At 38.0% G+C, this 21,889-nt stretch overlaps 1 long non-coding RNA gene across 1 annotated transcript; it reads right to left on the bottom strand.

The window, feature by feature from the left end:
• Nucleotides 1-10,027: 10,027 nt before the first annotated feature.
• LOC129627357 (uncharacterized) lies at nt 10,028-16,274 on the bottom strand. Its single transcript, XR_008702578.1, has 2 exons — nt 16,166-16,274; nt 10,028-10,326 (listed from the first exon to the last, which is right to left on the bottom strand). It is a non-coding gene; the product is annotated as an uncharacterized LOC129627357 (long non-coding RNA).
• Nucleotides 16,275-21,889: the final 5,615 nt, after the last annotated feature.

The raw sequence follows: 21,889 nt of genomic DNA, 5'->3' as shown, positions 1-21,889 counted from the left end.
AGGCATTCCTTGACTCATAGCGACATCACTCCAGTCTCTGCCTCTGTCTTCACATACCTGTCCTTCCACTGTGTCTGTGTCTGAATTTCTCTATATTTATAAAGACAAGAGCCACATGTGGTTAAGGGACCACTTTAATGAGCCAATTTCAACTTGATTACATCTGTAAAGTGGAGAAGGAAATGGCGACCCACTCCAGGATTCTTGCCTGGAGAATCCCGTGGACGGAGCAGCCTGGCAGTCTACTGTCCGTGGGGTCGCAAGAGTCGGACACGACTTGGCATAAATCACAAGCACATAGATAAAGAATCCATTTCCAAAGAAGGTCACATTTATAGTTGCTGGGAGTTAGGGTTTCACATCTCTTTCAGGAAATGTTACATTTCTACCCATCAAAATCTGCCTTGCAAATCTCTAACATTCATATGCTTTCCATATGCAAAATATATTCCCCCCTCCCAACATTCCTAAAAGTCTTAAACCATTCCAGCATCAATCCTAAAGTCAAACTCTTAACTGCATATCACCAACTCGAAATGTCTCAAATCTGATCTTCTAAATCTAAATCAGGTACTAGTGAGCCTGGTATAGCCTATCCAGGAGAAAATTCCTGCAAACTTATGAAACCATCCCGAAGAAAAGGAAATGCAAAAAGACAAAATGGCTGTCTGAGGAGGCCTTACAAATAGCTGAGAAAAGAAGAAAAGTGAAAGACAAAGGAGAAAAGGAAAAATATACCCATCTGAATGCAGAGTTCCAAAGAATAGCAAAAAGAGATAAGAAAGCCTCATTAAGTGATGAGTGCAAAATAATAGAGGAAAGCAATAGAATGGGAAGGACTAAAGATCCCTTCAAGAAAATTAGAGATACCAATGGAACATTTCATACAAAGTTGGGCTCAATAAAGGACAGAAATGGTATGGACCTAACAGAAGCAGAAGTGATTAAGAAGAGATGGCAAGAATACCCAGAAGAACTATACCAAAAAAAAAAAAAAAATCTTAATGCCCCAGATAACCATGAAGGTGTGACCACTCACCTAGAGCCAGACACCCTGGAATGTGAAGTCAAGTGGGTCTTAGGAGGCATCACTGTGAACAAAGCTAGTGGAGGTGGTGGAATTCCAGCTGAGCTATTTCAAATCTTAAAAGATGATGCTGTGAAAGTGCTTCACTCACTATGTCAACAAATTTGGAAAACTCAGTAGGGGCCACAGGACTTGAAAAGGTCAGTTTTCATTCCAGTCCAAAGAAATCAATGCCAAAGAATATTCAAACTACCACCCAATTGCACTCATCTCACTCACTAACAAGGTAATGCTCAAAATTCTCCAAGCCAGGCTTCAACAGTATGTGAACAGAGAACTTCCAGAAGTTCAAGCTGAATTTAGAAAAGGCAGAAGAACCAGAGGTCAAATTGCCAACATCCATTGGATCATAGAAATATCAAGAGAAGTCCAGGAAAACATCTACTTCTGCTTTGTTGACTGTGCCAAAGCCTTTGACTGTGTGGATCACAACAAACTGTGGAAAATTCTTAAAGACAAGATACCTACTTTCAAAACCCAATGGTGGGACAGGCATATGAGAGACATTCCCATATTCATTTATGTGCTGTTTTCACAAAGCATGTGTGTTTAAGATCAAGATTAAAATGAAAATGATATGAGATATTATCAGTATTATGTATGAATATTTTGTACATGCCACATGTGTCTTTATGTCAAATATGTGATGCTTGCTTCGATGTTTTCTTTACATACATTTTACTTTTTTCCTTGCTCAGTATGACTTCATTTTTCCAATAATGAATTATTTAGTTCTTAGTACAGATCTCTTGGCTGAAAAACTTTCTCAAATATTATTTTAATCTGTAAATGCTTTTATTTCACATTGAATTTCAAAACTAACTGATTGGGACACATTTTTCTTGGCAATTACTGAACCTCGATTTCATAATTTGTGTGATGTATGTGTGTGAGACAGAGACAGAGAGAAAGAATACCTGTCACAAAAGGGTAAGCCCAGTCTCAACTCGTATGTTTGAAGTAATGTCTCAAGGAATCTTCTCTTTTCAGGATGCAGTTTTCTGCAGTGGAAGAGGCCCTCGCAACGCTTATTCAACCGTAACGCTGAAACCAACTTGTTTCTGTTTTTTTCATATGTTTTTCATCCCTTTGCAATGCTATCCAATTTATTTTATGAATGCAAGCAATTTCCTGATGAGTTTCAACTTTATGTCTCCAACCCTTCCAGGGTCATATACTTTTATAGTTTGCCAATATTTTTGTATGAATACATAAAATATTTCTTATATATATTTACATAAATATAGCTCTAAAGGAAGCCTTTGACCTTCTATCCTTCAGGAAAAGCTAGCTAACAGAATGTCTTTCCCATCAGTAACTGCTACCTCATCCCCCCTCTGTTCAAGCCATATGTCTCATTGGTTGCTTCTTCTGTCACACTCCGCATTCAGTCCATCAGCCAATCTTGTTTATTTTTATTCTGTTTCAAACCGGTTCTCAGAATTTATCTAAAAACATCATCTCTTTCCTGACTTATTTCTCATTTGTTATTTGGTCTTGTTTCATCTCTCCCCTTTTTTTCAATCTATTTCATAGCTTTCCTTTTATATACAGTGTAAAGGAGACATACATGCTCTGGCCCCATGACTGTCCAACTTCATGTACAAAACCTCTGGACTTTACTCACAGCATGGCAGCTTACAGGTATCCTTGCAAATTCCACATGCCTCAGATATTCTCTATGTCCTTGCTGTACCCTCTTCTCATGGAAATCCCTCTCCACACATCTGCAAAGCTGGTTTTCTTTCAATTAATTCTCAGTGTTTTTTTGGCTTAAATTATGTTGTCATATTAAAGCCTTAACTGGTTATCATATTTTAATTAATATCTCAATGGCATTTTCCATCTTCCTTTCCTGCTTTATCAATTTTCTCAGCACTGAACACCATTTATTCAGGGTATACGATGATTAGGTGAGTTATAGATTTCCCTTATTTTTTTTTCTTTTTTGCTTAAATTAGAAAACCTTGTACTCTATTACCTACCACCAAAAGTATCGTCCAGTATATGGGGGCCTCTTTTATGGCCAGCCAAGTCAGGGAAAGAGATGATTGCATAGATGGTAGATGTAACATTCATTCCGCATGTAGTAGATTTATCTGTGAATGAGTATAGTTATCTTAAAACATTAAGTTACACAACAGAAGACAAAAGAGTGTTCTCAATTTGTTCAAATATGAGCATTTCAATAACATCTATAAAGATAGTACTATTATAATATTAATATATATATTGGTCTTATAATAATCTCTCAAGAGAAGACATTTACTTGGACTTTAAAATTCTGATTTACTTGTTTAAAAACAATTCTTACTTACATGTCATACAACTGTCTCAAGCAAGAGTAAAATATATGTCTCACCAAGAATGCTGCTGCTGCTAAGTCGCTTCAGTCGTGTCTGACTCTGTGCGACCCCATAGACGGCAGCCCACCAGGCTCCCCCGTCCCTGGGATTCTCCAGGCAAGAACACTGGAGTGGGTTGCCATTTCCTTCTCCAGTGCATGAAAGTGAAAAGTGAAAGTGAAGTCGCTCAGTCGTGTCCGACTCTTAGCAACCCCATGGACTGCAGCCCACCAGGCTCTTCCATCCATGGGGTTTTCCAGGCGAGAGTACTTGAGTGGGGTGCCATCGCCTTCTCCGCTCACCAAGAATATCCTTAAATTAATGTATATATGTGGAATCTAGAAAAAGGGTACTGATGAGCCTATTTGTAAAGCAGAAATAGAGACACAGAAGTAGAGAATAACCATATGGACCCCAAAGGCGGCTAAAAGGGAGTTGGACGAATTGGGAAATTGGGATTGACACACATGTGCTACGAGGTATAGAGCAGACAGCTGCTGAGAACCTACCGTACAGCACAAGGGATTCTGCCCAATGTTTTATGCTAAACTAAATGGGGAGGAGATTCAAAGAAGGAGAAAATGTAAATATACAATGTGGCTAATTCACTTTGCTGTAGAGCAGAAAATAACAGAACACTGTCAAGCAACTCTACTCCAATGTTTTTAAAGAATATACTTAAATTTTATATTTAAGAATTATAGAAGTAATGGACTTTTCGCTGCATTATGATCTGAAATAGAAATTTGATAACTACAAAATATTGGTTTTCAAATATAATATACAACTCGCTATAGTATTATAAAATCTAAGCTAGTTCATCAGGTATTCCCAATCCCTTCGTGTAACCAAATATGTTTTTAGTTCATCTAAAAGAGCTCACTATGTTTACATGTTTTGTGCCCCACAGGAACATGGTGACTCTGTATACCCACCTTGCTGACACCTGAGGTGAAAAATAAAGGCTCCGTTTCGCCCATTCATTTGTCTTTAAATGCCAATGTTGCCTTCAAGCACAGGGACAGAAAAATAGATTCAAAAATTGAAGAATTTAACTTTTGAAACTCAAAGAGAAATCTGGTTTTGGAAACGACATATGAAACTATGGCCACTTTTGATGTCTGTTCATGCTAATAATACTGGTGTGCTCATCGTTCATTTCATCTTGTGTATATTGGGACACATTCATAACATGCAGTCAAAACTAAGAAAGTTACACAGAGACCTGGCAAAACAAGTGAAGAAGAAGGCTTAGTATCATCATCCTCATGTTTTCAGTCACTGTTTTGACCATTCTGTATGTTCTTGAAACATTGTCAAGCATGTTACTAGTTAGAATATACAGGCTCACATTCAGGGTCAAAGCTGCTGTTCAGTCTCCAAAAACCACACACATATGCAACATGATATTTTGATGTATATTTTTTTAAGAAGTTAAAAACTATTGACTAGAATAATGTTGTTGCGTAACATAGCCACAGCACTAGAAAAGAAGCAATACGTATGTGAAATCTGCCTTCACTGTTGTATATGAGCCATATTTCTATATTCTTACTTCATAATTTATACAAATTTATACATAATGTATGCTATTTAAAGGGAAGGCCATGAACAGCTGGGTGACTGTTTAATATACTAATAGAAACCTGAGGCCTTGAATGGGAATGAATGACTTATTGCAAAGAATTTTAATGGCAATTACATTCCATGATTACAGTTGGAAATTGGACTACATTCCTACAAACCAGGAATGTCATTGTTCTTAAGTCGCTAAGTCATGCATGACTCTCCTCGACTCCATGGACTGCAGCACCCCAGGCTCCTCCATCCTCCGTTATCTCCTGGAGTTTGCTCACATTCACGTCCATTGGGTCCGTGGTGTTATCTAACCATTTCATCCTCGGCTACCCCTTTTTCCTTTTGCATTCAATCTTTCCCAGCATCATGGATTTTTCCAGTGAGTTGGCTCTTTTCAACAGGTGACTAAAAGTATTGAACCTTCGGTTTCAGTAAAGATTGAATACTTCTTCCAATGAAAATTTGGGGTTGATTTTCTTTAGAATTGATTGGTTTGATCTCCTTGCAGTTCAAAGGAATTTCAAGAGTCTTCTCCAGCACCACAATTCTAAAATATCAATTCTTCAGAGATCATTCTTCATTATGGTCCAACTCTCACATTCATACATGACTACTGGGAAAACCATAGCTCTGACTTTATGGATGTTTGTTGGCAAAGTGACGTCTCTGCATTTCAATATGCTGTCTAGGTTTGTCATAGCTTTTATTCCAAGGAGCAAGTGTCTTTTAATTTCATGGCTGAAGTCACCATCTGCAGTGATTTTGGAGCCCAAGAAAATAAAGTCTGTCACTGCTTCCACCTTTTTCCCCTCTATTTGCCACGAAGTGATGGGACCAGATGCCGTGATCTTAGTTTTCTGAATGCTGAGCTTTAAGCCAACTTTTTCACTCTCCTCTTTTATTTTCATCAAGAAGCTCTTTAGCTCCTGTTCACTTTCCACCATTAGTTTGGCATCATCTGCGTATCTGAGGTTGTTGATATTTCTCCAAGCAATCTTGATTTCAGCTTTCTTGTATAGTTCTGTTAGGTCCTTACCATTTCTCTCCTTTATCATGCCCATCCTTGCATGAAATGTTGCCTTGATATTCCAAGTTTTCCTGAAGAGATCTCTAGTCTTTCCCATTCCCTTGTTTTCCTCTATTTCTTTGCATTGTTCTTTTAAAGAAGCCCCCCATCTCTCTTTGCTCTTCTCCAGACCTCTGCACTTAGTTGGGTATGTCATTCCCATTCTCCCTTGCCTTTCACTTCTTCTCTTTCCTTAGCTATTGTATAGTCTCCTCAGACAATTATTTTGCCCTCTTGCATTTTTTTTCTCTTCGGGGTGATTTTGGTCACTGCCTCCTGCACAGTGTTAGGAACCTCCATCCATACTTCTTCAGGCACTCTGTCTACCAGATCTAATCCCTTGAATCTATTTGTCATTTTCACTGTATAATCATAAGGGGTTTGATTTAGGTCATACCTGAATGGCCTAGTGGTTTTCCCTACTTTATTCAACTTAAACCTGAGTTTTTCAATAAGGAGCTCATGATCTGAGCCATAGTCAGTTCCAGGCTTTGTTTTTGCTGACTGTATAGGACTTCTCCATCTTCGACTGCAAAGACCATAATCGATCTGATTTCAATATTGACCATGTGGTGATGGCCACATGCAGAGTCATCTCTTGGGCTGTTGGAAAATTGTGGTTGACAACACTCTACTAGTCTTTGCCGTCCTTCATTTTGTACTTCAAGCCCAAACTTACCTGTTAATCCAGGTATCTCTTGGCTTCCTACTTTTATATTCTAATCCACTATGATGAAAAAGACTGTTTTGTGTGTGTTTTTTTTTTTTTTTTTCTTTTGGTGTTAGTTCTAAAAGGTGTTGTAGGTCTTCACAGAACCAATCAACTTCAGTTTCTTCAGCATCAGTGGTTGGGACATGAACTTGGATTACTGTGATGTTGAATGGTTTGCCTTGGTAAGGAAACAAGATTATTCTGTCGTTTTGAGATTTCACACAAGTACTGCATTTTGGACTCTTCTGTTGACTAGAAGAGCTACTCCATTTCTTCTAAGTGATTCTTGCCCACAGTAGTAAATATAATGATCATCTGAATTAAATTTGTCCATTTCCATTTATTTTATTTCACTGATTCCTAAGAGGTTCAGTCTTGCCATCTCCTGCTTGACAACATTCAGTTTGCTTTAATTCATGGGTCTAACATTTCAGGATCTGAAGTTCTTTATAGCATCAGACTTTAGTTTCACCACCAGACACCTTCAAAAGTCTGCCTTTTCTGCTTTAACCCAGTGGCTTCATTCTTTCCTGAGCTATTGTTAATTGCCCTCCACTCTTCCCCAGCAACATATCAGACATCTTCTGACCTGGGGGCTCATCTTCAAGTTTATTTTTTTTTTTTTTTTCCTTTTCATACTGTCCACGAGCTTCCTCAATCAAGAATACTGGAGCGGGTCACCAGTTCCTTCTCGAGTAGGTCACATTTTCTCAGAACTCTCCACCATGACCTGTCATTCTTGTGTGTCCTGGCATGGCATGGCTCATAGCTTCACCAAGTTACAAAAGCCCATTCACCCTGACAAGGTTGTGATCCATGAAGGGGACAAAGCAGGAATAAGCTACTGTAAAGTGCAAAGTTTCCAGACTTCCAAAGTTGTACTTCCTAATTTACCCATGGAGTTATTCTTACTAGAGATCTAACTCCTTTGCCTACAGGAAAAATAGATTGACTAAAATCTAAGACCAATAGGCTTAACATCTACCTGAAAAAAAAAAATTCCTTTGAATCTTTTAACCGTTCAGTTCAATTCAGTTGCTCAGTCGTGTCCGACTCTTTGCAACCCCATGGACTGCAGCACGCCAGGCTTCCCTGTCCATCACCAACTCCCAGAGCTTCCTCAAATTCATGTCCATTGAGTTGGTGATGCCATCCAACCATCTCATCCTCTGTTGTCCGCTTCTCCTCCTGCCCTCAATCTTTCCCAGCATCAGGGTCTTTCCCAAGGAGTCAGTTCTTCATATCAGGTGGCCAAAGTATTGCAGTTTCAGCCTCAGCATCAGTCCTTCCAATGAACATTCATGACTGTTTTCGTTTAGGATTGATTGGTTTGATCTCTTTGCAGTCCAAGGGAGTCTCAAGAGTCTTCTCTAACACCACAGTTCAAAAGCCTCAATTCTTCAGTGTTCAGCTTTCTTCACAGTTCAACTTTCACATCCATACATGACTACTGGAAAAACCATAGCCTTGACTAGACAGACCTTTGTTGGCAAAGTCTCTGTTTTTTAATATTCTGTCTAGGTTGGTCATAACTTTCCTTCCAAGGAGTAAGTGTCTTTTAATTTCATGGCTGCAATCACCATCTGCAGAGATTTTGGAGCCCCCCAAAATAAAGTCTGCCACTGTTTGCATTGTTTCCCCATCCATTTGCCATGAAGTGATGGGACTGGATGTCATGATCTTAGTTTTCAGAATGTTGAGCTTTAAACCAGCTTTTTCACTCTCCACTTTCACTTTCATCAAGAGGCTCTTTAGTTCTTCTTCACTTTCTGCCATAAGCATGGTGTCATCTGTGTATGCTGCTGCTGAGTCACTTCAGTTGTGACCGACTCTGTGCGACCCCATAGATGGCAGCCCACCAGGATCCCCCGTCCCTGGGATTCTCCAGGCAAGAACACTGGAGTGGGTTGCCATTTCCTTCTCCAGATTTTAACCATTACCTTAGCCCATTTTCACTGACCTGCATGATGACAGTAAGCTGTCCAATCTGACCAGTATGTCTTAACAGATAGCACCCTGTCCTCTGCAAATAATTACCATTAAATAAGTACTTTGATTATAGGTAAAGCGGTATAAAAATATCAATAATAAAATGGGGAAAATATTAATCAGCTAAATATAACTATTCATCATAATTGTACAGAGTTTCTGTTTATTGGGACCAGTAAAACATACTGTCTTCACGAAAACATAAGAAGAGCATGTGTGATATGAGAAATCTGGTGGGAGTTTAGGAAGGAAAAGCCTTCTGCTTCCACCGAGCATCTGCTGTGCGCTAGTACACATTTCAAACACTCTCTCATGAGAGCCTCACGACAAATCTCAGAAACAATTGATGGCACTGTATTATACTAATTAGATAAATGAGACTTTGGTTAAATATTTTTTCAAATGTATCTGAGCCATTTAACCTTCTGCAGTAGAACACTAATTGTTTTTAAAATACATATGTTCAGTTTTAGTGTTTTTTATCTTTAGGAGAAAGTAAGTTTTAGCTCAGTTATCAGCATCTCACCATAACTCCAATGTACTTTTAAAAGAAAATGGGGACTTAACCATGACTTAATTTGGAATAAACACTATTATCTCAGATTTCCTCTCCAAGGAGAGCAGAGGATTGGTTATTCCTCTTGCTTAACAAGTTATAAATAATATCTCATTATGCATTGTAGTTTTATCTTCAATTATTTTGTTTTAAGAGAGAAAATTTCCAGTGCAGCATAGATAGACTTCGGAATATATTTCTTTTTTAATTTATGTTTTCATTATGTTTTTACTAAAAACATAAATTTTGTTTTAAGTATTGAATGAATGAAATCATAACAGTAAAATAAAAATATATTCTGCTAAGTCCTTTTATATTTCAGTATAGTTTAGAAACACCTGTTAATTCAGTGGTAATTTGTTTTAAAACTTACAGTACATTGCGCTAGACTAAGTCCTTTGGATTGTTGGTTTTCAGTAATTAAATATTAGTTTTTTAGTTCTAATACGGGTACATATATCCATTCATCTATTTCTCATGTTTCTAAAGAATGAAAACCAAGTACAAAAATTAAAACTTTGTACAAAACTCACCATATAACATTAACCATCTTGACACAGAATTCTACATTTCTGTAAGAATGCTCGGTTTTGCTCTCTTGACTCTCAGAGCAAACTTTTAATTTAGTACAGTCTCCTTCCATTAAAAACATTTATTACTTGTATGTGTGTCCTGATCTAGAATAAAGGCTTCAACCATGTAAAGACTTTCTTACATATCTTTGTGTCACTAAATCGTATGCCTTCTAGTCACCTTGTGGGTGCTTGAGAAATATGTGTTGCAAGAATCAATGAATGGTTTTAATATTGTGACTTAAATTCTGTATAAAAATTATGGCCTAGAAAAGTACAGCTAAGTAAACTAAGCATAAGGCCACAGTGACTGAGAATTCTGCGATTATGAGGCCAGGGGAACAGATTCACTGTGACTTCGGTCGCAGCACTTCTCTCCTTCTGCATCTTCGTCTGTTCCCTTGAGCTGCCTTCATGCCACCTTTAAAAACACACCAGGCAAGACAACGTTTAGGAATCCTTATTCTTCATCACTTACTTATGAACAGTAATGCTCTGAGATCCATTCCCCTGGCTGCTTACTATGAAGGAGAATCCACTCCTTTCTGCTCTGTCATAGAGTATAATATACTGTTCTGCATTAATCCCACATTGACGTTATTAAGGAAAGTTCTATTCACTCTACTCCTAAGTTGCAAAGTGGAATTCTAAGAGTTCAAGAATATCCTGAAGTGTTGTGATAAAGCATCTTCACAGAGCTGTTAAATATGCAATGTGCAATGATTCAAAATCAAGGAACGGCCAGTCTCGCCCATGTATTTGTCAGACAAGTTCACACGCAGAGAGATTAAGTAATGTATTATGTAAGTACTCTATTAACATGGTAAGTTCTTTCTAGTCTTCGCTTCATTGTTTTATTCCAATTGAATCAGCCTTACTTCTTTTTACTGAGATAATCTCTACTGTTTTAGTCAATCTCAAAATGATACTTATTATCTTTTGACCTTCTTAAGGTTTTCATTAGATAGCAATTTGCTATATAATTTGGCTAATATTGTATTATATACCTTACATAATGGTTTTTTAATATTTTTTGTTTCTTCTATGTACAGAGAAATAAGATACTGATAGAAAGTTTGTTAAGAAAGTGGCATCCCAGGGTGAAGAATCAGCTCAAATCAGTAAGCTCAGCAATACTTCTACATCTTGAAATTGAGTTTCCTGGGGTGTATTTATCCATCAGTTGTCTGCAGTAAAATCAAGCTCCTTGGAAAAATCAAGTTCCTTGAACATTTATGGAGTTTTTCAAACTCTGATAAGTTTCATCATTTTTGGAATTGAGTTATTACTGGTCATATTTGGAAAAAGAATCAAGCCAGGAATAAAAGTCCAAGAGATCATCCATTGCAAGGATTTATTGAAGGTTGTGAATATACTTATTCATATCCAAAGAAATTTATATCACTTTTAAAAAACCACATTGTTCAAATTTTTATATTGCATATTTAATACTCATCAATATTTCTTTGGGCTCCCCAAGTGATACAGTGGTAAAAAATCACCTGCTGATATAGGAGACACAGGTTTGATCCCTGGGTAGGACATGGTTACCTACTCCAGTATTCTTGCCTGGAAAATTCCATAGACAGAAGAGCCTGGTGAGCAACAGTCCATGGGATCGCAAAGAGTTGGACACGACTATGGGACTGAGCACACTTGCACACACAGCTGAGGGAAATACAGAAACACTTCTAGAAGATAAGGATGTGATAACAAGAAATAAGAATAATGGGATTTTAAGGAAACGTCTCCACCCTGCTTAGCAGAACAAAGAAGACTTGGGCAAGTATACAAAAGATAGGAAAGAAAAGACAAAAATAATAAATAACAAGGATTCACACAGAGGTTATAGAGGAAAGACAGATTTCAAATAACCTATTAGGAAGGAGTTACACCCACTGAGAACCCAGAGACAGTGGTGAGGGTATTAAAACACAAAGAGTTCCTAGTATGAAAGAATTATTTCCACACTGACCCTCTTGTTGATGTAATACAATTTGAAAGAAGCGATGTAAACATACGGTAAAGTAAAATTCTGTATGTTATTATTCCTCAAGTGTGCCTGATTAGTAAGGTTGTTAAATAATGGACAGTACTACCCTTTCTCCTGAGAGCATGAACATGTGATATGAAAATCAGTTGGTTCACTAATCAGAATATGCAATAGTCAAGAACTACATTTTTCATTATATAGATGAGAAAATTAAAGCATAGTCAAATTTGTAAGAAAGCAGTTAATTAGAAGAATAGGAGATTGAGCTCATCGCTGGCTCTAGGGCAGTGTTTCGCAGATTTTTGTGTGTATGTGTCTTCACCACACTGAGCTTTGTGAGAACAGGAATTGTTATTTTATTAGTTTCCTGGGACTGCAGCAACAATTTAACACAGACGTGGTAGCTGAAAACAACTGAAAATTATTCTCTAAACAGCTCTGGAGTCCAAAGGACAAAACCAAGGCATCAGCAGGGCCTGCTTCTCCCAACAGAGCCTTGGCTGGGACTGAAAGTTCCTTGCCGTTTCGGGCTTTTGATGAATACACACGCTCCCTGGTTTATGATTGCATAACTCCAATTTCTCCTTCCCCTTTCTTCCTTCCTTCCACCTCCTTTATCACTTTCTCTTCTCTGTGTGTCTAATTTCCTTCTTTCTTCCTCAGAGAGTCATTTGACATTGCGTTCTGGATAATCCAGAAAAGTCTCATCTGGAGACCCTTAACTTAATTACATATGTCAAGTCTCTTTTTTCCAAATATGGTTACATGTATAAATTCTCGGAGTTAAACCTGAACCTAATTTTCTGGAATCCCAACACTCAATCTACTACATTTGGGTATGGCAAGAATTGTGCATTATTTACCTTTATGAGTACAAGTGGAACAGCACATAATAAACTCAAATTCTCCTTGAAATTTAACAAATGAGAAATGTCTTCTTGATCAAACTGGTGTCATATTATTGGCTTAGAATAACTGTAACTTCGATGCCACAAAGTATTTTTATACCAATAAGAAGGGACCATAGCAACTTGACTTTTAACACTTCTTAAGACAGAATGTATAAAAATGACTATATAAAAATGTAGAAAATTTGCAGATTCAAGAGCTGTTTTTCATCTGATTTAATAATGAACACTGTGAAGTCATTTGGTTTGGATAAAGAAAATCTTAGATTTAATAGTAGTGGAAATTAGTAGTATTATCACCATCATTAGAAGCAGTAGTAACAATGGCTGTTTAATCTTTAGATAGGAAGAGACTTTGTGAACAAAGCACTGAAATACTATCACAGAAGCAGGGACGCCTTCAGCACACCATTCTCAGTCTCTCCTGAAATGAAGCTGGGAGTTTTATGACTTATTTTTGGCCAATGAAATGTGAAGCATAAGTCACTTTCAAATATGGGCTTGAAAAACAGACTTACGGTACTCCAGGCCTCTCTATCTCTTTCCCAAAACTTCACAATTATGAGTTCCACAATCCACAGCTAAATTAGGGAAAGAGTACAGGGTTCCGACACAATTTTTAGATTTATAGAGGAACATTCAAGGAAGGCTGCTTCCTATTCATCTGCTTGGGATGTAAATGAAAAAAAATTTTTTGCCTTATTTTAAGCTCCTGAGATATTGAGATTTTATTATTACTACATATAACCTCAGTTCAGTTCAGTTCAGTTGCTCAGTCGTCTTGGACTCTTTGGGACGCTATGGACCCCAGCACGCCAGGCCTCCCTGTCCATCACCAGTTCCCAGAGTTTACTCAGTGTCAGGCTTTATTTTGGGGGGCTCCAAAATCACTGCAGATGGTGATTGCAGCCATGAAATTAAAAGACACTTACTCCTTGGAAGGAAAGTTATGACCAACCTAGACAGCATATTCAAAAGCAGAGACATGACTTTGCCAACAAAGGGCCGTCTGGTCAAGGTTATGGTTTTTTCAGTGGTCATGTATGGATGTGAGAGTTGGACTGTGAAGAAGGCTGAGCACCGAAGAATTGATGCTTTTGAAATGTGGTGTTGGAGAAAACTCTTGAGAGTCCCTTGGACTGCACGGAGGTCCAATCAGTCTATCCTAAAGGAGATCCAACCAGTCCATCCTAAAGGAGATCAGTCCTGGGTGTTCATTGGAAGGACTGATGTTGAAGCTGAAACTCCAGTACTTTGGCCACCTCATGCGAAGAGTTGACTCTTTGGAAAAGACTCTGATGCTGGGAGGGATTGGGGGCAGGAGGAGAAGGGGACGACAGAGGATGAGATGGCTGAATGGCATCACCGACTCAATGCACATGAGTCTGGGTGAACTCCGGGAGTTGGTGATGGACAGGGAGGCCTGGCATGCTGCAATTCATGGGGTCGCAAAGAGTCAGACACGACTGAGCGACTGAACTGAACTGAACTGAGGTACAAAGCTGACTTGTTCTCTCTGGTAATTCTGTCTTTAATCTCAACTGAAATAGTATCAGGTAAAGCCTATACTGGCCTTTCCTCTGGGTACCAGGAAAGCATTGAACAGGCTCTGATGCTGTAGCCTCCTATTTATCAGACTGAAATTCTAATTTGCCCAAGGCTGAGGTCTCAGGCAAACTGGGCTGTGTATTTCAAGAACTTGACAAAGGTTGTGTGCTGTGTTAAATCACTTTAGTTGTCCCAACTCTTCGTGACCCAATGGACTGTTGGAGAAGGCTCTTGAGAGTCCCTTGGACTGCAAGGAGATCCAACCAGTCCATCCTAAAGGAGATCAGTCCTGAATATTCATTGCAAGAACTGATGCTGAAGCTGAGACTCCAATACTTTGGCCACCTAATGCAAAGAACTGACTCCTGGGAAAAGTCCCTGATGCTAGGAAAGACTGAAGGCAGGAGGAGAAGGGGACATCAGAGGATGAGGTGGTTGGATGGCATCACCGACTCAAGGGACATGAATTTGAGTAAACTCTGGAAGTTGGTGATGGACAGGGAAGCCTGGCGTGCTGCAGTCCATGGGGTCGCAAAGAGTTGGACACGACTGAGCAACTGAACTGAACTGGACTGCGGCCCGCCAGGCTCCTCTGCCCATGGGATCCTCTAAGCAAGAATATTGGAGTGTGCTGCTATGCCCTCCTACAGGGGATCTTCTTAATCCAGGAACTGAACCCAGGTCTCCTGCATGACAGTCAGATTCTCTACCACTAGGACCATCTGGAAAGCCCAGGCAAAAAAACTAAAAACCAAAAAAAACCTTAACTTCAAGCTTTTTTCTAGGCAGGCCTTTGTAAAAAGCTAGCTGTTTTTAATCGCATATGCAAAAAGAACCGGTTTTGCACTTTCAAAGAAAAAAAAAAAGCATTTTAATCAGTTTTCTCCACTCTAAAAAATATCATGGCCAGCCAGGGTCAAAACATCACCTTTTCTTTCTGTAGTCATAGTTTTATAGCTAAAATGTAGATCAAATAGTGTTCAAATCGACTCTGGTAACAGGGGCAGGAAAAAAACTTTGCTAGAGTTGGGGAAGGCATGGAGGAAGTTGGGCTTCCCCTCCGCTCTCTGAGAGATAGAGAGAGTTAGAAGAGGGTAAGCTGTCCCAAAGGGAAACAGAGGCAGTGGGGAGTGGTGTGAGGCCCCAGAAGGACAAAGGAAAAAGGAAGAAACAGGAGTGGGGGACGCTGTTAGAGACACAGGCCGGCTCAGGGGAGGCCCAACGTAAAACGTGAAAACTTGACCCACTAAAGTGCAATTTTGGCGTTGTAACATAGACAATCATACTCACAAATCATATAATTCTTTTTTCCAATTGTAACTTTTCTTCAGACAATTTTAAGTTAGCTTCATGTACCTAATGGTTGGCAGAGAGGATCCAGCCTCTCCCCCAGCGCATCACATTATCCTTCTTCAATCTGCACGAGCTGCATACATTCTATAACTACAAGTTATAGCCACTTTAATTGAAGGCTCCTTCTCACATAACCCAATGAATGCATCCCCTTCACTAGCTAACGATAAGGCAATAAGGTGAATCTTCCCTTCTGGGAATAAAAACTTCATCTACCTTAATCTCTTTTTTTCTTAAAGAGTGGTATTTTGCCTCACACATCCTGCTCACAGTGCCAATTAATGTTTTGCTGAAAGTTTTCACTTTCGTCTCAGCTTCAAAGGATTTGTTAGCAAAATAAAGCACTCGTTCTATACAAATAAATATTACCAATATTTTTTAGAGAATGATCTAGCTTACTTTCAATATACTAACATTTTTTTAAAAAAGAGTAATAGAAAGAGCAGTGGATACATCACCAAACTAGATTTTGACCAGCATCCAGACTCAATCGGCGCTGGGAAGTCCGGAGTCACAGCATCTGGAGTTCCATGCGTGAGACTTCAAGGACTGCAGCTCAGGGTTCCCGCGGATAATCCCAGGATGCAGGCAAACTGATACATCATCAATTTGTGACCAAACTGCAGGCCTGGTTTACTGTTTATGCTGTTGGTTTTGACATGTAAAACTTGGGATGTTGTTAAGGCTGGGACCTGGTTGCCCAGGCCGCCTCCAGGGGCTCAACAATCTCAAGATTACTCCTCCATCTTATCCAAGTTGCTGCAGGTCTTTCACGCCCAGCAGACAGTCACTCACAGCCACTCCCAGTCCAGACAGATTAGAAGCAAGGTCAGAGGTCTGCTCTGCTTTGTCTCTGAAGCCTAAACAAGACTATTTATTTAATTTCCCAAACAAAAAGTTGGCATAAAGCTCAACATTCAGAAAACACAAAGAAGATCATGTTATCTGGTCCCATCACTTCATTGCAAATTGATGGGGAAACAATGGAAACAGTGACAGACTTTATTTTCTTGGGCTCCCAAATCACTGCAGATGGTGACTGCAGCCATGAAATTAAAAGACGCTTGCTCCTTGGAAGGAAAGTTATGGCTAACCTAGACAGCATATTAAAAAGCAGAGACATTACTTGGCCAACAAAGGTCCATCTAGTAAAAGCTATGGTTTTTCCAGTAGTCATGTGTGGATGTGAGAGTTGGACTATAAAGAAAGCTGAGCGCCAAAGAATTGAGGCTTTTGAACTGTGGTGTTGGAGAATACTCTTGAGAGTCGCTTGGACAGCAAAGAGATCAAACCAGTCAATCCTAAAAGAAATCAGTCCAGAATATTCATTGGAAGGACTGATGTTGAAGCTGAAATGCCAATATTTTGGCCACCTGATGCAAAGAGCTGACTCATTGGAAAAGACTCTACTGCTGGGCAGGATTGAGGGCAGGAGGAGAAGGGGACGACAGAGGATGAGATGGTTGGATGGCATCACTGACTCAATGGACATGAGTTTAAGTAAACTCCGGGAGTTGGTGATGGACAGGAAGGCCTGGTGTGCTGCTGTCCATGGCGTCTCAAAGAGTCGGACACGACTGAGTTACTGAACTGAACTGAAATGAACTGAACAAATGTCTAATGGGTTAGGGACTCTTAAAAACACACACACACACACACACACACAGTATATCACCTTGTCAAACTGACCACAAGTGGTCCCACAATAATTATGATCAAGTGTAACTTTAACATTTTAAAAATTTTCCCAAATTCTTTCATTTTCCTCCAAAAAGCTTCACTTGAACTTATTTTATATATTTATGGCTGATTCTTTTTTTTTTTCCTGAAGCTCTTAGCTTAAATATCTTTTCCTTAAAGCATACTGCTCTAACCTCTTGCTCAAAGTAGTTCCAGCCAATATTAATCTCTTTTGTTCTTATTTAGAAAACTTCATACTTGATTTTTTTTGTTGCTTACATGTTCCCTTTTCTTTTGCACTTGAATGTAAAATCCAAGAAGCTAGATACACCCCCATCTAGTTCACTTTTGTATCCCTAAGTGTAATATATATTCAACATATAATATATGCATAATAATTCTTTGAGGGAAAGGTAATTTATGGTAAATCAAACTTTTAACACACAGTTCATAAAACTCAGATAATTTCCTTATTTACTCTACTATTTATAAAAGTTTTCATCCAAACATCCTCTGCAGCAACTATTTGAATGAAAACACATCTTCATGCATTATTTTTAATCAAACCCAGCAAAGATGTGCAGCATTTTTCTTGCTTGAGGTTAATTATTTAGCTAGTCATTGGACACTTAATTTTTATAAATTATCTCTAGATCTCCTCATTGCATTTTCAAGAAATGGGAAAGTTATAGCCTAACCTCACCAAAATTATCTGGGTTACCTTTTCTGTTTCTCCAATTTAAGAATACTCTTTATCTTAGGTAGACCAAGATGGACCTGAAGGGTATTATGAAAGACATGGACATATGAAACAATATATCTGGCTTCATCTGAATTTATATTAAAAACTAATGTCTAAAAATACTATTTTGCTCTATACCAATTGAAAATCTGTTTTACCCCGAAGATTTTGACCTTTTTACCTCAGGGTTTATTTTCATTGCTGATATAATTGACATTATATCAACATAAAGATATTAATATTTCATATAAATAACTTTATGAATCTAGATTTGTACAAGTGCATTTGTTCTGATCTATTATTTTAATGAGATAATAAACAACATAATGAAATAGTGAAATATTGTTTTATTGTTCATTGCAAAGATTAACATACTTTAAAAAATTAATTTATTAAAATAACCATATGCCTTCATAGCTTTAAAAAAGTAATTTAAATACCTGTTTGCAGAGGTAATAAAAAATACCTCAAGGAAGATTGTAGATTAACAACATTGAACTTCAAAATAAAAATTGGCTTCAAAATGCTAAATCTTTAATCAAAATATGCTTCTTACAAAAATTTGCTCTTAGTAATACCAGTGAAGAAATGAAATATTACTTCATGCCAGAAAAGTAAATTGTGTTCACAATTCAAGGAAATGAAAATCAGGCAACACAGTTGCACAAGCATAATAGAAATTACTCAGGTGAATTCCAACAGTATCTGAAGACATGCAGGTACTTGGATCCTTCAAAGAAATGTGCCTGCAGTCGTTAAAGGCTAGGACATGCTATGCACTCAGTCATGTTTTAAATGACCCAGACCATTTTGGACAAGTGTTTTCATATGTGACTTAGTCCTATTGGATATAGTTCATGCAGATTACTGCATAAAATATTTCCTCTTTTCTCTCCTGATTTAAAAAAAGAAAGTTTCAAAAGCCAATCTTACCCTGTTTTCTTCATATCTCTTCAGTTAATGCTCGTTACTGAATTTTTCAGTGCTCATTTATGTTAACTTCTTTTTTCACTATAAAATAAAATGTCACCCAAATCACAAAAATATCATCCATTATTTAGGTGGTAACCCTTCAACTTAACTATATCCATCATTAATTTTCAATATAAGGGGCTAGTATGCTTTTGGGTCTTCCCCGGTCGCTGAGACAGTAAAAAATCTGTCTGTAAAGTAGAAGACCTGGGTTCGATCCCTGGGTCAGGAAGATCCCCTGGAGAAAGGAATGGCTACCCACTCCAGTATTCCTTTAAAAGTTACTGAATACTTAAATTCAATGTACATATATAACAGACAAGATATAAAAGTTTGGGCTGCAATATATTTTCAAACACCCTTCATAAATAAACATATTTGGTATCCACTAGAATTTACCCCAGGTCCCAATATAAAAGTTTTGAGAGTTATCAAGACGTTAACAATTATAACAAATGTATAATACTCATAATAAGGTACATATCAAATTTATCTTTATTGATTTTAAGCTATGAAATTTAAATCTATAGCAATCTTCTTATTCTGCAATGACACTACCATGCATTTAATTGTTTAAAACAAAAACTACACTCACTTTTGATTAATTTCTTTCTTTATATATACTCATGCCTCCCACCAATAATTCTGGTTAACTTTAATCCACAAATTTTCACCCAAACCTGAACACTTCTCACTATCTACACTTTCCCCACAGTTCAAAATTAACACTATCTTTCATTAGTACAACCAAAAATATCCTCCTAACTGATTTCTCCACTTCCAAATTTATCACATTACAACCAGCTATCCACACAGAGGACAACATGATCATAAAATTTAAAAAAAGCAAAAGATCATTCACTGTGCTGGGCTGTGTTAGTCTCTCAGTCCTGTCTGACTCTTTGCTGCCCCATGGACTGCAGCATGCCAGGCTCTTCTGTCCACGGGGATTCTCCAGGCAAGAATACTGGAGTGGGTTGTCATGGCCTCCCCCAGGGGATCTCCTCAACCCAGAGATTGAATCCAGGTCTCTTACATCACAGGCAGATTCTTCACCATCTGAGCCATCAGGGAAGCCCATGAATACTGCAATGGGTAGCCTATCCATTCTCCAGAGGATCTTCCCAACCCAGGAATTGAACTGGGCAAGATCATTCACCATTTTGATTAAAATATTTGAATAACTTGTTCTAAAACTTATAATCATTCAATCTTTTTTAATAAATACCCTACACGACTCAACATAACCTGGTACCTACTCCTCTTTCCAGCCTAATTTCTTATTATTTCCCCTTTTCAATCAAGGTCCGTGAAGAAGGAAATGGAAACCCACTCCATTTTTGTTTCCTGGGAAACCCCATGGAAAGAGGAGCCTGGCAGGCTACAGTATGGGATGGCAGAGTCAGACAAGGCTTAGTGATTAACAACAATTGAGGCACTCCGACCTCATGTACTCTTTCTGTTTCAGGAATACCACAGCCTTGTGTACCTTTTATTCCCTTCACTGCAGGTGCTCTTCTCCACTTTGCACAGTTCTTTTGTTATTTATATCTAATCTAAAAAGTCACCTCTTTCCAAAAGTTTTTCCTCACCATCTTTAAAATATCTCTAACAGCACTCAGCATATATACTCATCTTGCAAAGCCTTTATTGCAGTCTGAAATATTTTTATTTTCATTTTTACTATGTCTTTCCTCCTCCATGAAGATAGAAGTCTTATATGGTTTATAGCTCTATTTCTAGAGCCTAGAAATTGTTGTGTTATAAGCAGTCAATAGCTGTTTAATGAATGAGTGAATATGTAAATGGAAATACATGCTAATGAGAATTTCTCTATAATTAGTAAATGGATAACTTGAAATACTTAGTGTCGTGGAAGTTTACTCATATATAGGCACATTTTGTGTCAATTCAGGTATATCTGGACACAACCTTCCTTAGTATTCAAGAATCAATAAATGTATAACAGTATGTGTGGATATGCCCTTAACTTGACTTCTGCTTCAGCATACACACTGATTTTGCGTTGCAATTTATTGTATTTCATGATGCTACTTTGTCTTCTCCACCAGTCAAAACAATGTCAAATTCAATGATGGCATGTTACTAACAACCAGAGCCTCTGCTTGCCTGCAGCTTTTTATTTTTAATAAACAGACTCTTTTGTTCTTAACAGCAATCAGGAGGAAACAATTGATAAAATAGGTCATATTTTAAAAGCTGAAAGGAAAGGGTATTAATATTTCATTGAGGCACACTTATTTCCTGAATGGAAAATGAAGTGTGCAGTAGCTTACAATGTACGCTGATGCACATTTCTGGACAACAATAAGGAAACTTACCAAAGTGAATGCAAAGTGTAGGTTGATCCCCATGATGACTTATTCATATCACACAATCAAAGCTTCACACTGAAACTCTCAAAAAAATGCGACTGCATCATTTCCATCTCTAGTGTCTACTCATAAAGATGAGCATTAATATTTGACCCTAAGTTTCTGAGTTTGCCATTTTAATTTCCTCCTTTGCAAAGTCTACTGACTGCTAGGCATTAGAAAGGACAAAGAGCTTAACCAGCCAGATTCAGAAAAAATCACTGTCTTCACAGAAATGGGACAAAGAGGGAAGAGGAGAAAGAATTAGGGAGATGGGGCAAAATACAGGGTGCAAAATAGAAAGAAGGGATGAAAGTACAAAAGAAAATGTGATGATGAATCGAGTATTAGCTTGTGGCAATTAAAATTGCATCATTAAAGATATAACCACATTCTCTTCTTCAATTTTTCAA

The sequence above is a fragment of the Bubalus kerabau genome, chromosome 14, assembly GCF_029407905.1.
Source record: "Bubalus kerabau isolate K-KA32 ecotype Philippines breed swamp buffalo chromosome 14, PCC_UOA_SB_1v2, whole genome shotgun sequence".
NCBI lineage: Eukaryota > Metazoa > Chordata > Mammalia > Artiodactyla > Bovidae > Bubalus > Bubalus kerabau.
Note: the sequence above shows the minus strand (reverse complement) of the source record. Positions and strands in the feature narration are given on the sequence as shown.